Here is a 14,443-nt window from a genome sequence, read left to right on the forward strand (position 1 = left end):
GAAGTGAACGCAGCAGAGAGTGTCTTCTCTTCCGTGTTTATCCAGGGTGGGGTCAGAATGTGCTAAATGACCTTTATTGTCCCTGGCTGGTGATTGAGCCCCAGCTAAAGTCTCCCTCACTCTCATTCACACAGACAGGAACACTGTAATTGCTGCTAAACATTTCCTCCTCAGTCGGCCTCTGTCTGACTAGTCCCACTCTTGATTCAAACACACGCACATGTGGCTCTTTTAAAAAACATGAATTCCTATCTCACTCCAGCATTGCCTCTGGGTGTCATATCAACAACTCTCCAGGTCCCAGCTCTGGTGCAGTGTTTTACTGCGAAGCCTTCAATCTGAGTCATTATAGCCCAGGGCCAGTAATGGTATACAGTTACACCACCATCGCTCTGTAATAAAGTTTCTTTCAAGGCAGGCTGCTGTGGGTCTGCGTTAAAGGCTTCAATCCAGGTGCTGAGAGGCCAATGAGATAATTCAAGGAGTTTACAAGTTTATATTGTATTTAAAGGTTCTGTGTGAAGAATTTAGTGACATCTACTGGTGATGTTTCAGCTGAAGACCCCTCACCTCCCCCTCCCCTTCCAAACATGAAGGAGAACCTGTGGGAGCCTTCAGTTGTCATATAAACTCAAAAGATGTTTCGTTTGTCCAGTTTGGGCTACTGTAAAAAAACATGGCAGCCTCCGTAGAGAGGATCCGCTCCTGATGTAAATATAAAGTTCTTAAATATAAAGGGCCCATTCTAGGGTAAAGAAAACAACAACTCGTACAATTTAGATGAAACACACTAGTGAAAACATCACCAGGATTATTTTTATATTCAATAGATCCCTTTCACCTAAATCGTACTTTAAAAAATGTGGGTTGAAACATCATGGTGACATTTTTCTTACATGCAAAGGGTTAACAAGGTGAAACCACCACACTGTGTGCTGCTGTATCATATGTCATATTCTCCAAATCTCTGTAACAAAGAAACAAACCCTCTCTCCCTCCCCATCTCCCCATCTCTCCCTCTTCCCCTCAACTCTCTCTCTCTCTCTCCCTCTCTCTCTCTCTCCCTCTCTCTCCCCCCCTCTCTCTCTCCCTCTCTCCCTCCCTCTCTCTCCCTCTCTCCCCCCTTTCCCTCTCTCTCTCTCTCTCTCTCTCTCTCTCTCTCTCTCTCTCTCTCTCTCTCTCTCTCCCCCTCTTCCCTCTCTCTCTCCCTCTCCCCTCTCGCCTTTACACTGAATCTCATTCTACAGTATTGTTAGGGTCACAGATCCCGCCCACACGAGGCGCTGATTGGACGGAGGCCCTGTTGAGATATTCACTCAGACACCTTGCTCTGGGCTGTGATTGGACGAAGCCGGTGTAGTTATGTAAATGAGCACCTGGTGGCGCCTGCTGGCCGAGCCGCGGAGCCCCTGGACCGAGGGAAGGAGCAACACACATCGGGCTCAGTGAGCGGCCACAAGCGGAGGGAACACAACGGAGACCGCACCGCTGCTTTTACTTTTTTTGTTTTTTCTCTCTTTGTCGTGAAGTTGTATCCCGAGAGGGTGACGTGACGTGAGAGAGCGCGCGTTCACCCACCGGGAGAAAAGGCTCAGGAGCGTCCCGGTTGTTTTCTTGAGTTCTGACACAAGTCGCCCGCAGCTGCTCCGGAGCTCAGGCTGGATTATTCAGTGGCTCGGGGCAGAGACGCAGCTTCACCTTGTTCCACGCAGACTTCACAGAAGAGTCTGCACCGCTGTCAGAGCGCACTTCTCCGTGTCTCTTAGGTAAGTACCGAGAAACTCCTCCAAATCCTGCTTTACGCGAACTTTACGCGCACTTTACGCATTAAAAACCGGCTAATAATGCTAATAATATTGCAGCGGATAGAGTATTTCCCGCTGTCTGTGTGTGTTAGTTTGTGTGAGTGTGTGTGTCTCTCTTTGTGGTTTGGCGTCAATCAGTCTCGGTGTGAGGCGGGCACGGCAGCTCAGGACGGTGGCCACGGGCAGTTAGTTGGAGCATATGAGGTGTAACGTTGCGCCCTGGGTCTCTGCCTGTGTGCGTGCGTGCGTGTGTGCGTGTGTGTGTGTGTGTGTGTATATGTGTGTGCGCGCGCGCGTGTGTGTGTGTCTGCGTGGCTGAAATACTCTGACAGTGTACATCATAGTCGCGTCCTGTTGCAAACCGTGCAGTCCAACATCTCTCTAAATGTGGGACCTTGGCAGCAGAGAAAACATTATTCCGAGCCCCGATGGGTGCAATGACTAATGCTGCCACAATGTTTATATCCCCCTCAATAGACTTTTTATTTCTTCCATCATTTTTCAAATCTTCCCCCACAGACCCTCACACTGACTGTTACTGGTTGTCACCAGTCATTTCCCTCCCTCACAGCCTGTTAAACTCATTCTGCACCAGCCCCACGTCGCACCTCATTCCCCAAACCTCACAAGTTCAACAAGAGTAATTCCTCTCTGCATGTGGAGCTTTAAAACCGCAGCAGGCCTGATGTGTGCCTCAGTAAAAATGTCTAATGTGTAGGTTGACCTCCTCACATCCAGGTGGTCCATGGCCATCGCACCAGCCATTAACCCCTGATACCTCTCACAGCACCACAGGTGATTTCCAGTGAGACCATCAACTCTGGTTTCATTCACCTCTGGCCTTGTACATGAGGCGGTTGTTCCTTTGTGGAGTGAATCAATCACAGAGAACAAACCTGAGCATGGCGAAGTGGCAGCGGCGGCCTGGCACTGGAGGAGAGAACATGTCAGACTCTTGTGGTTTAGCCGCCTGAAGGTTTGGACTTTGAACAGGATGTATACATGAGCCAGAAGAGCAGGGAGGTGAGAGGGAATCGTGCAGTGTAATAGATGGTTACTGAGCAGGAATGGTGCAGAAATCCATGGAAAGTTGTGCTCAAAGTGCACATTCCGGCTCGTTGCCTCTTTATTTGTGTATGACGGAATGAGAGAGGTGAACATCGGGGTGTGACTGCGTTCGTTTCTGTTGCCAGCTTGTTCCTGTGTGTTTGTGCATGCAGCGAGGAGTTAGACGTGGCCTGATGGAGGTATCAACAATGGGCTTCAGTGGGTGTGCAGTGCAGCGGGCGGTCACTTTTCCCATCAGATGTGGGTAGCCGGAGGGGGAGGGGGCGACTGAGCAGGCAGTCCCGAGGAGGGGTAGCATTGTTAGACCTTCGGGAGGAGGTGTGTGTGTGGGGGGTTGGTGTGGCTCCATGTGCTATTTGCCAAAAGATAGAGAGGCTGTAAAAAGGCCATTTTATCCTCTCTTCGCCCCTCCTCCCTCTTCATTCTGTAGCAAAGGCTTAAAGTGAGAAGGAGCGCTGAGTGTTGGTATACAGTCCCTCACGGCGAGCACAGGTCGGCTGGAGCCCTGTCTAATGGGCATCTGGCTGCTAATTGTCCCAGAGCATCCCACGAGAGCCGTTGGCCCGACTGCTTTTTATCAGCAGCGCAGTCCAGCAGTCCAGCGGAGGCGGAATATTTTAAACACTTGGATAAACAAATGATGTGAGTATAATTGTAAATGCACACACATGGGGAAAAATTGATTCGCCTTTGTCATCACACGGTTAGAAGAAAGTGCCTATAATTGCATCATATATGATTTGTGGAGAAGTACGGAGAGAGGACAGTGATTGGTCTGACAACTTTGATGAAATGACTCCACCAAGAGAGTTATGATTTCCCCCCCTGTCCGTTTGTTTGTTGGTTTGTTTATATGCAAGGTTCCGGAAAAAACTACTGGACGGATTACCATGAAACTTTGTGGAAGGTTGCGGTACGGATCAGGGGAAGAACTCAGGATCAGGGGGCAGATCCAGGATTTTGATATCACTGTCATTCACATTGCGAGATAGGATGTTTCCCGGGGGAATAATTCACATATCTTGATAAAGAAAAATGAGGCATATTTAGGGGGACTAATATCTGTGTGAGGAATCTGGTGAGGGTCTGTCAGGCCTTGGCGGAGGTGCCATTCTAGTTGGTTTTGTTGGTCTTAAGAGAATTTTAAGAATAATCTACAAAAGTCTTGGGAGATTTTGTGTTTATTTCTGTTGCTTGGTGATTGAAAACACATGGATGTCTCCCTGTGTGCAAGCGTACACACACACAGGAGCAGGATTTGGTGTCGACAGTGGGAACCCTGGTTTGTCTAGTCTGGATGATCATTGACCTCAGTCTGCTGTGCTCTATCTGGCTCATTGTTTTGGTGGGAGTCGGTGCTTTATGCCATTCTGTGTGGGTTTCTGGTCGTTGACTTTTCTGAAAAGACTCTAAACAGGTGGAGAAGAATAGAAATCTAAAGGCAAATCTCGCACAATGACTGCATTGCATGTTTTGCACAGATGCCTGGTCTTTATAGCAATGTGGCTAATGTGGCTAGTAAACTGCATGAAAGAGTACAATGATGTTATTGGTGTTTTAAATCCAAAAGGACTGTTTTCTCTTCTAACAATCGTGTGTTAGGCAGCAACTCCACTCAACTCTGTGTTCGGTCGTAATTGGCTCCCGACAGACTGAGCGGGAACCTCGAGCTCGGTGGAAGAATTCATTTAAGTACAAAGAGACAACACGGTGCCTCCTCTCACTATGGCCCTCATCTGATGGGAAATTAAACCAATTGAAGGCAGCACTCCACTGTTCACCCTGTTTTGCTAAACCAGTTCCCATCTCATGTCTAGACAACTCATCTTTTCAATTGCATTTGCCGTTCTTAGTGATCACATGCAGAGCGAGCCCGACGCAACTGTCTGAGAAACAAACTCATCGTCTTATGGGTGGTGACACTTCAAAGCGGGATCCATGGTGTTCTCAGGCATTAGTTGTCAGTGAGTTCTCAAATCTCTCATTTTGATTTCTTCCCTATGAATCTCCAAAGTCCGTCCATCTTTTAGATCAGCCCTCCCCTCTCCTCCAGCCTGCCTTCATTGCCCTGTCCCTCCATCTCACCCTGACATCCAGCACAGCTTTGATCCCCCTAATTGATCATTCTAGCAATCTGCCTCTTTCCACATCTGACAGTGAACACGCATTTTCTCCTTCTTCATCTCTTATCTCCCCATTCCCTTTGAAGCAGCACTAGATGTTTCATTTATCCTCCTCCTCCTCCCTCCTTCCTCTGCTCGTCCATCTCATCCTCAGCCTCCCTTCTCTGTTATCGTCCCTGTGAGTGTCCTCATTTATCGGTTTGCTTTTCCCGTCGTGGTTGCCTCGGTCAGATAGCCATGTTGTTGTGTGAATGTAAGCACACTGGGGTGATACTGCTGCTGAGGTTTCTTCAGATCCAAACTCTCTTATCAAGGTGTCGCTTAAAACCCTGCATGTGTTTGCAAATGTCCCAAAATGAAAGACAGCATTTTTCAGGTGCTAGTACATGTATAATCTAATTCATTATCTATCAACATGTGCCAAAAATGTACAAATTGGCAGGTAACCGCTCCCTCATTTAGATTTTCTTAACTGTGAGAAATGTTTTTAATAATAATAAGATACTCTCATCAAAAAAATTCTCCTCTGATCTATCATCACACTCCAATAAAACTGACAGACTGACAGTTTTTGTCATTATTATTCCATTTATTCCACACCTACATTACCCACAATGCAACCAAAAGTTTGGTTGGAGATTCTGTATGTTATGCAAGTAGTGATTAGAGCAGCGTGCTGAAGTAAAGATGAGGAGCTGGCTACAGATATCTTCTAATCTCTTTCTATCTCCACACCTCCAGATTTTCTTTTTCACTTTTAAAGTTTTAGTCTTCAACCAACATTGCCTCCAGTGGCAATTTTTCAGACTTTGCACAGCTCCCCCTGGAGCCACAAAAAGCTTTATGCAACTTTTTCCTCCTTTTTCCAGTAGTGCTTTCCTCCAAGTTCCTTTTAAACAGACTTTAAAATCAGTGAAATCCCCCTTTAGAACCCTACGATGCTGAATTAATGATCCAGTTAGAAAAAGACCATTCTTCTGTACAAGTGCAGAATCCTGTGAGCTGAAACCAGCTGTCAATCATATCGTGTTGCCTCGCACGTCGGGCCAACAACTGGCAGTTGAAGTTATCGCTTCTGGAAAAATAAGATGAACCTTATGAAAGCTGGAAACTCTGAAAACTTTAAAAGCCAGTGTGCTCTCTGTTCTCTCCCGCCCTCTCTCTGTCTTTCCTTCTTTAGTTTCTTTTTTCATCCCGGTTCAAGTCCTCTCACTGTGGTGGTGTTTTTCGCCTAAGCTGCCACTTGCCAGCACACACCGTTCCTCTCGTGGCCCTGTACACGAGTAATGATTACTACTGGCCTCTGGCAGAGTAGGTGCTTTTGAAACCTTGTTTGAACATGGAAGAAAATTGTGTTCAACATCAAAGGTTACCTACTTCTTTAATATTCAGACGATGAATCGAAGTTTAACGACGTCCACGTTGAGTGTGCCGAACCTGTCTCCCTCCAAGGAGTTGTGTGAGGCACATTAGCGTCAGGAAACGGCTGTGGGATGTGTAATTTAGCTCATTTCAGTTGGGGTTTTAGTAAAGCCCTGACGTAATATTAATCAGTTCATTAATCAGCTTGGATCATAATTTGCTTTTCCGAGAGTGTTTTTTTTTGTTTGCTCGCCGCAGTAGCTAAACATCAAACCGCTGCGAAAAGATTTTCTCTCTGCTCGGCTGTCATTCATTATGAGAAGAAGGCATCTGTTAGGAGGCTGCGTTAGGTCAGACTGTTTTTCTCACTTTTACTCAAAATGCTGAGTCTCGCTGAACTCATTCCCGTTTGACCTGTTCTCTCTGGTGTACCGTTTCCCTTTGGGCGATCCCTCCCTCCTTCCCTCTATCCCTCTTTCACTTCTCTCCATTTCAATAGCTCCTCCCCGGATGATTAATTCTTGCTCTCCTGTGGGAAATAAATTGCCTTTGTCCCATCCTCATGAGTCTCTTCGTTCAAATACTGGAGGGATTTTTCCTCAAACATTGCGTATTCTGACTTTTCTGTCTGTGTCTCTGTCTGCGGTCATTTTCTCTCTGCCCATTGTGAGAGTAGCACTGTGCTGTCACATGCCTCTCCTTCCTCCCCTCACCTCATCCTCCCCTCTGCCTCTTACTTGTCCTCTGACAGGTGGCATTGAGTCAGTGCAAATTGAATTCAGGGAAGTGGGCTGCAGTTTGCCATCACACCACAGCCCTAAAACAGCCTCGGTGTCAAACTAGAACCAGGGATCCACATAGCAAGCTCTGTTGCCACGCTCTCGTATTAACATGCTAATGCTACCACACACCTGCTAGATTCTCAGTATGATCTTCACACTCACGCTTCAGCTAAGGTCAAATTCAGGACTAATCTTCGCTCAGTGCAGCGGTGAACCAGATAAATTGGGTTCACGTTTAGTAAAGGAGAGAAAGGTCGTTCACTAACTTACTTTCACCAGAAAGGGAAATGGCACTCCTCTCATTCTAGTTGAATTATAGCGAGAGAAAAAAGAGCTGAGGACAGTCTTAACTGCGTGTACTGGCATGTATGAAGCTTCAGGCCCTGAGAACCAAATCTGTGTTACAGTTTCTGTCAGTCAAAACGGTTTTCCAGTTTCCCACAAGACACGATAACAGACGCTCTCCTTGTGTTTTTCCTTTGCGTGCACAGAGAGAGAGGACTCGACTTTCTGACTTACACGATGCAGCTCATAAACAACGGACTCCGTGTCAATCACATTGATCGCCAGAGGGGCTAACAGTTCTATACTCGCTGTTCTTTGTCATATCTCAGCTTTCACACAACATCTAAAGTCTTGTGCTTATGGAGCTCAGATGCTGCCTCTCATCATTTTCCCTGAATCGCGTGATTTTTCATGATAAATAAAATGTGAATTCAAAAATACTTCTTATAGGTTTTTGCTCGCACACCACAAAACATACCTTTCTTGCAAAATCCGCTCGTTGGGCACCCAAACTCAAAGATTGTTTCCTTGAAACAAGCGCATTTGTCCTTGCAAACCACAATGACTCACAATGTTTCCAGGTGTAATGACAAGAGACTGTCTAAAAAAATAAAACATAAAAGCTTCTACACTTTCTGCTACTCTCCAGAAATTAAGCTAAACAAACTCTGCCATCTTGGCCTTAAGACGTCTGGGGCCAGAGTGTAACAAATTAAAAACAAACTTACCAGAAACATGAACTTTATCTAAAATGACAGGAACCATGGCATGTATTTTGACTTTTTAGTTTGGCACTTTTCCCATCTGCTAAAATGGAGGAGGCAGGGTTCATGATCTAAACTGCTGCCAGCAACAAAGGGGCGATTGGCTTCACTTTTGGGGAGTTGTCCTGTCGTCCATCATCATATTAGTCTTTGGTAATGAAACTCAAGTCTGGAGAGCATGTTCCTGCAAAGTACAAACTAGGCACACTAGCCTGTCTCTTACTTTACAGAAAAATCCCTCGGCCATTTCTCTTAAAACACAGTTATGACAGTTTACTACATATCGTTTACCCTGACCTGACAGGCAACGTGAAGGGACCACCCTGAAGGACATCAGTCTACTATTTTATGTTATTGCTTATAAAACTGATTCTTTTTTGGCATTTCTAAGTTGCTTTTTATACGAAGGACTCTGATCTCTCTGTGTGTGTGTGTGTGTGTGTGTGTGTGTGTGTGTGTGTGTGTGTGCGTGTGCGTGTCAGTGTACGTGTGTGTGCACTCAGCTGAGAGGTTCTGTCCTGCTGAGTAGAAAACAGAGAGCCGTCCTCAGTGTTTGACAAGTCTTTGCAAAATAGCTGATGACAAAACAGAACAGGAATTTCATTGATTAAACAGACAGGAGACATCTTCATTAGACGGACGAGAGCTGAAAACACTGGTGGCAGGAATTTGAGTAATAATCTTCGGCTTTGTGTGGAACAAAGAGAGTTTTCAATACCTGCTCCCTGACGATAGGTGTGCAGTACATCAATAGAGAAGAAAAGCCAGAGGGAAGATGTCTCTGACAGGCTTTCTAATGAAGATCATGTTTAAAAAATACATGAATATGCCCTCAGACCCTCCCAGTTGTTTTCTTTTCTCACTGTATTTCTACTCCATATCTTTGTGGAAATACCTGCATAACAGCAACAGGCATAATAATGACTACAATAATAACCATTATTAATATAAAAGAAAAAGGCACAAATGATTAATTTACTGATGTAGATCACCATGGCAACCACAGAGGCATAGAAGTACTCAGGACAGCCATACTGAACAGTATCTACAAACTGCTCACCTCCCTGTTTTTGGTTTGGTGTCTCCCTGGGTGTTTGAAGGAACTGTGGACTTGGACACATGGAGATTTTGTACATTATAGAAATGTTATGTGTTGTTTAATCTATTTTAGATGTGTGTGCTTTAAGGCTCATTTGTGCTTAAAATTAGATGGGTATACGGAAACGTACAGGATTGTCTTAATTTCATCCGTAATTATGCTCTTCAACTGAAAACTTGCGGATACAAACGAAACAGACTAAATGAAGCAGTATCAGTGGAAATTGTGGTGGTGGGGGAGTAGCAGCCAATAGTTCAAGTGAGGGACAACCGTAGGACACGAGGAAGAAATTTCTACATTTTTGAGGAGCCACTTGGCGAGTTGCTTAGAAACTGCAGGCATCTCTGATACTTTGCGTGGGCACAGGGGCAAACAGCTGCTTTTGTCTCTTTCAGTCTCGAGTGAATGTTTTGCTTGAACAACCACGCTAACGTAAAGTACGAGTGGAGATAAGAGGGAAGTGATGATAACATCGTTTGAAACTCACGCATTTCATCAAATCACAAATCAAACCCCTATTATTTGAATTTCCTCAATGTTTCTCAACCACTGCCACTTCAACACAAAACCAAACAGAAAGAAACCAGAAGAAATGCTGTCTCTGTCTCCAAGCCCGGCCTAATTGTTTGTCTCTACACTTTCAAAAAGACTTGTGTGACTCCCGTTGATGAAGGCATTCTTCACTTGCCAGAGCAACCTGTGGTAATCAGTCACCATTTGTCTCTGTCCACCATGAGCACATGCTGAGCAGCGCTGCCTCTGGAGTGGACTGAGGGGCCAAGTGGATCTGATTCCATGTATCCATGAGAAAGGGAAAAGAAGGTTCCCCTTATAAGCGATGATTGATTTCTGCTTAGTGTAGCCAAGCACTAACTGTGTTACATTCATTTTCACCTGTTTTTACACAGCCCTCGAGCCTCAGCTCTGCTAAACTACCGCCGGTGTTAGCTCATGAATTAGATTTGTTATGAGCTGTGTTGCTCTGCTGCTGTATGATGCCGCCCGAATGAGTCTGTGCCACTGGGAAGGTTTGCTTTGAATTGTTTTTTTTGTGTGCGAGCTGAGCTGTCTTAATGAGTCATTTCATGTTTCCCACAAGTCTTCCAGGAAACGTGTTTTAATTTTTACAATCCTCTCACCGTGTTCCTTCTTCATGATTCACCGCCTCCTGAAGTCATCCTGTCTGTCTGATGCTGCACTTTCTCCTTCTCTGGTTGCGGCTGTTTAATTTGTTTTTCTGACTCGGCCACTATTCCTGTCGTCTCCATCAGCTTTCGTTCCCTCGTTTAAGTGACTCATCCATCCTTCCCCTCTGCTTCCTCCTCCTGTGATAAAACTCAGTAAAATCAGATTCCACAGACGTGACTGGCTCTTCCTTGTTTAGATGAATATTATGACGCACAGTTATTCAATGTGATGACCAGTGTGTGATCAGCACTATGACCAACAGGAGCACGGCACCAAACTTCACCCACTGTTACTTAAAGCTGTTTTCAGGCATGAACCGATCTTTGGACATTGGTCGAAAATTTCAGCTTTAGTCAGTTGCCTTGGAAATTTTCATGAACTTTGTGACCCCTAGTTAAATGTTGGGGAAATGTCCGAGTGACCCCACGTGAGAATGCAGAAAAGAAAATGTTTGGAAAAGCTTGTGGACATGTGGATGATGTTTGTAAAATGCGACGGACGTAAAACTAACGCAAACAAAAGAATACAAATATCTCAGGATTAAGAAAGATGCACAGAAGACGTGGATGAAGATGTCAACTTAGAAAGACAACCAGATTCGAGAGGTTTTGGTGATAAAGGCCGAGGCTGGTGTCATTGTGCTGTAACACAAAATTGTAATTTCCACAGCAGAAGTTATACGTGTTGTTCTGCCTCCTTCATGCTCTACCTAGACGACACCCTTCACCTGAATGTTCCGGACATTTTCCTGTTGTTGTGAACGCACTGACTCGGACAATTTCTTGCTGCATTCTTCATGTGTGAAAGGCAAACTCAGGAATATGTCTGGATATTTTCATTTCTAAAAAACAGCAGAGGTAATAATTAGAAGTACTCTGTCTGTACTTTCAGTTTTAGAGCGGATTTCTCAAGCTTATCTCAAACCTCTTTTTTCACTATAGCAGAGGGGGAGTAGTTGTGTTTTGTCCTTGCCGGGAGTAAAACAAATATCACACTGAGGGATATTTTAATATTTAACCAAACAAAGCTGAAGGCAATTATTTCAAGATGAGAAAAAAGGAACCCCCTCAACAGATATTTTGCAGCCAAACAACTTATGCCTGCCGTCGGAGTGCATCTCCAGTAAAAACAAGGGGAACAGTGGCCCCGCAGCGACGAGCAATTCACTCCCACTTTCTCCGAGTCGCACAGAAACAAGCCTGCTTGTAGCCATCAAATGACCTTGTTTCCCACCCTTCAAAGTGCGGGGAGGATTGAAGATTAGTTTGTGCTTCCTTCTCTCCAGGACACAGAGGGTAGCGGTGCGTGTGACCTCACCGCCGTCCTCACACACTGATGGAAATCCAAAACAAAGAGCTCACTACTCCCGTCTCCCCTGCGGCCATTAGTCACGTCTAACAGATGCAGCGTGGTACTTAATATCGGGCCATGATTGGGGAGTGAACACGTGATCTGTGTTTGGAACAGGAAGGCTTAGAGAGCAAATCATATTTCCTCTTACATTATTATTCTCTGGCTTATTATCTTTGTTCAATTGTGTCAATTTCTCTGTACTAGTTGCTCATGTGGCTTGGCTCAAGTTTCACACTGATATCTTAACATTTACTGGATGAGTCATAAACAGGGGTGTCAGCTGCACTGTAAAACAAGCTGAGCCTGGGGAGGGGGGGTTGCTGAGTTTATCCAATGTAGATTTGAATATTTTGCTTTTAGTTGCTTGTTATTTTATTAATAAAATATAAAAGCCTATTTTGTTCCCTAGTTAAGAAAAGAACATCCAATTCAACCAGGCACCACATAAGATTAATGATAATTTTCATTTGAAAACTTTAGAGTATTCGTGTGGATGTCGCACACAACTGTCATCAACAGTTCATTTTTATATGAGCTGCAGAGAATCTCAGCATTCAGTTGGTTTTGCAAAACCCAAACTCAGCAAACATTGGCTGCGAATGAAAGCTCAGCCGCTCTGTTGTGTCTTGGCTGCGGATAATGTAACTATGAGAGAGAAAAAATGTCTAAACATTGATTGTGATTGATTACCTCTCATAAGTTTCAAGCCTCTTCAAGCCTCTTATTCACTCTGCTCTGACAGACTGGAATTCATGGTAAGAAATCCTGAAGAAAACCTTTTCTTTAAGTTAAGATATGCTTTGGAAAATGTTCGGTGGTGATGTAACGCATACGTTTAATGAGCTAAAAATGCAAAGCACCTGATCTTAAGGTCACTACTGACATTTTGACAGGCTTTATTACCCAACTGGAAGGAAGTGGAAAGAATAACGAACGCTAAGATTGGATTCCTACGTGAGGGCCTCTCCTGAAATGACGCTAACTAGTGCCAAGGCAGTCTTGCCACTTTTTACTGAAGCAATCTAATTATAGAGACTCTGGCAACCTATCTCTAATGATGCAATGGCTGCTAAGCAAAAAAGTTCTCCCGTGTCTCTCTGCTCTCGACTGTGTTGTTGTGGTTCGATTGGGTGGACAGAAGTAGCAGCTGTTCATAAGTATTCATTTGGTCCCGTTCATGGATTAGCCATGAGTCAAAACGTGAGAGCTTCGATTGGGCTCCATACTGTGGCATCTCCTCCACACAGCGGGCCCTGCTGCCTCTCCGTGAGCCCTAACCACAGCTGTTCAGCAACACTTGACTTTCCCAGCAACAATGCTCTTGGACGACTGTGGTCACTTTTGTTCCCGCTCGTTGAAACATTTGTCTGGTTTTCATCCCGCGTTAATGACGTCGCGGGTAAAAGTTTGTTCTCCCGTTTCCCCCTCATTGACAAAACGGCGATGAGGCACTGTCGAGGATAATATTCTTTGACATTGTGGTGGTTGTCATGGTGATTGCCTTGGATTTGTTGCCAGATTCTACGCACACACATATTGCCAGACCATAATTCACCATTTTGTCATCTGGCATATGTGCATGTATTCTTTGGAAGGGAAGATGTCAGCCTCTCTTTCTCTCTGTGTTTCTCTCCCCTCTTGGAACACATGCACCGTGGATCGGGTGCGTTGTGTCTCCCATTCAGGACAGCTGCACTGGCTGGCTATCCCTGAGATCTCCTCTATGGCCACATACACACCCTGCGTACCCAGGCGCACACACACACACACACACACACACACTGACTGTGAGGCCATAAGTCACTTTCTACACCACCTCCCTCCTCCCAAACACACATGTACCCATGTCATCACTGCTCTTGTTCCACCATCTCCGCCCTGGTGTCCCTGAGCTAACTCTACTCTAATATTCACTCTGTTTCCATACATTCCCCCCCTCCCCACCTCCGATCTTCTGTCACTACAGCTGTGTGTCAGCTGTCGGCCTGTCCCAGTCTAGTCAGAGATGAAGCCGAAACACAGAGGGTCTACAGGGAAGGCGGCCCGGCCCCTCTGTCTCTCCCAGCTGTCACCCCCACTTCAGACTTCCACTTATCATGAAGTTTCCTTTCCTTCCTCTTTCTCCAGCACTGGCAGTCTGCCTCAAACACGTTCAAAAATAAAATATGCACAAAGGAAAGAGCTATGAAATGTGCTTATTTTTATGCCTCCATGCTGGCAACATCCATCAGGAGGCATTATGTTTCCTTGTTGTCCGTCCTTATTTACGTCTGCCTGTCCACGCAATTCTTGTAAATGCAATATCTCAGGAACACATAGGGGCAATTTCTTCAAATTGGGCACAAATGTTCACTCGGCCTGTAAAGAATAAACTGATTCGATTTTGGTGGTCAAAGGTCAAGGTCACTGTGATGCTAAGTATCATAGACATGCTTCATGGAGATCTCATTACATCTGGTACAAGCGTCCATTTGGACTGAAGAATGGACTTATTCGAGTTTGATTGTCAAAGGTCAAGGTCTCTGTCACAAAACACGTTTTTGGCTCATTAATTTATACGCCAATTATGACACAATTTAAGACATGTAACTGACAGGATAAAATTATATAGTGA

General features: G+C 45.0%; 1 protein-coding gene across 4 annotated transcripts in view; it reads left to right on the forward strand.

The window, feature by feature from the left end:
• The first annotated feature begins 1,402 nt into the window (after positions 1-1,402).
• ddr1 (discoidin domain receptor tyrosine kinase 1) overlaps positions 1,403-14,443 on the forward strand; it is a 39,993-nt gene continuing 26,952 nt past the window's right edge. For all 4 annotated transcript variants that reach the window (XM_035162600.2, XM_035162603.2, XM_035162602.2 and 1 more), the window contains exon 1: positions 1,403-1,766. The gene's annotated coding sequence lies outside the window, so the exon portion shown is untranslated. The remainder of the gene's footprint in view (positions 1,767-14,443) is intronic.

The sequence above is a fragment of the Hippoglossus stenolepis genome, chromosome 8, assembly GCF_022539355.2.
Source record: "Hippoglossus stenolepis isolate QCI-W04-F060 chromosome 8, HSTE1.2, whole genome shotgun sequence".
Lineage (NCBI taxonomy): Eukaryota > Metazoa > Chordata > Actinopteri > Pleuronectiformes > Pleuronectidae > Hippoglossus > Hippoglossus stenolepis.